Below are 1,438 nucleotides of genomic sequence, written 5' to 3'. Positions count from 1 at the left end.
AGGGTTGTTAACCAGTGTCATAAAACAATATGTGTACTACTGTTTCATGAGAAACTATTTGTTCTGTAAGCCTTCACCTGAAGTACAATAAAAAAAAAAAAAAATGGGAAAGAAATATTTTCCTAGAATAACCTTTCAGCAGTTTCACTTGTTTTCCCTCTGCTGAGTCTGTGCCTTTCTCTGCTTCACATCATTGTGCAACCTGCTACCAAGGTAGAAAAGCCTCCTGAGTCACCTGCATCATTCATATGACCCCAAACTCAAAATAGCTCCCCAGGATGGAGAAGGGGGGAAACACTGAGATGGGCCAGGGCAGGGGCAGGTGGGGCCTCAGCCTGTGTGCAAAGAGGGAAGGCTGGAGAAGAGCCAGAAAGGGAAAGAATAGAGTGGGATGCCTAAGAGAGGGGCTGTGGGGTCTCTGCAGCAGAAGCTCTGGGAGCTTGATGCACAGGTCCCTTTGTGCCACCCATGCCTTTTGCAGGTGGTCCCTTGGGGATGGCTGGAATTTCATTCTCCAGGATTTACCAAAGACATTACTCTGGACTGGAAGTCAGGAGTTAGAGGATCAGTCCTACAGTGTAAGCAACTACAAGGGCATTGGTGGTTCAGTGGTAGAATTCTTGCCTTTCATGCAGGAGACCTGGGTTTGATTCCCAGCCAAGGTACCACATGCACAGCCACCACTCATCTGTCAGTGGAGGCTTGTGTGTTGCTATGATGCTGAACAGGTTTCAGTGGATCTTCTATACTAATGTCTGGTGATCTCCTTCTGAAAATTAGCCAGTGAAAACCTTATGGATCACAACAATCTGATCCAGGTGGGGTTGCTATGAGTCAGCAGCAACTCAACAGCAGCTAAAAACAAAACAATTTTGTAACTACCATGAACCAGGGGTTCACTGTGCAAGAATCTGTCCCAGCCCTGAAGCCTTCCCAAGTGGTAGGTGAGCACTTTGAAATTTTTCCTCGGTTTTTGGCATTTTACACATTATATACCACCTACTACTCTATCAGAGAACCTGGGTCCCAAATCAAGTGAAATCAGGAACCCACATTTTCCTGAGGAGGAAATTCATGTGTTTACAAAGATATAGTGGTGGTCATCACCTGTGGTGCTCAGGACTCAACGGCACAGTGCTTGCTCACTTTGATGCTTGAAAACACAAGTCCACAAAGCTGCAATTCCGTTAATAACCTGTGATTGTTACAAAGCTGGTGAACATAAATGTTATTATTATGGCAATTATCATAAAGCCTGCTTTACAGTGAAAAAGAAATTGTCTTAATGGAGGCAGAGACGCTGAGGATGACGGAAGTCTCGGGAGCTGTTCCGAGGGCCCTGTGGCACCCACTCCCTAGGACCATTCTCCACCGGCTGCCTGTGTCACACCTGGCTGACGGTCACTGACGACTGGGTGGTCTCGGGGTGCTTCTGGTT

General features: G+C 46.7%; 1 non-coding gene across 1 annotated transcript; it reads left to right on the top strand.

Annotated features, from left to right (window-relative positions):
• Nucleotides 1-594: 594 nt before the first annotated feature.
• On the top strand, nucleotides 595-665 carry TRNAE-UUC (transfer RNA glutamic acid (anticodon UUC)). The gene has a single exon. It is a non-coding gene; the product is annotated as a tRNA-Glu (tRNA).
• Nucleotides 666-1,438: the final 773 nt, after the last annotated feature.

The sequence above is a fragment of the Trichechus manatus genome, unplaced genomic scaffold, assembly GCF_000243295.1.
Source record: "Trichechus manatus latirostris isolate Lorelei unplaced genomic scaffold, TriManLat1.0 scaffold00077, whole genome shotgun sequence".
In the NCBI taxonomy this organism is placed as follows: Eukaryota; Metazoa; Chordata; class Mammalia; order Sirenia; family Trichechidae; genus Trichechus; species Trichechus manatus.
Note: the sequence above shows the minus strand (reverse complement) of the source record. Positions and strands in the feature narration are given on the sequence as shown.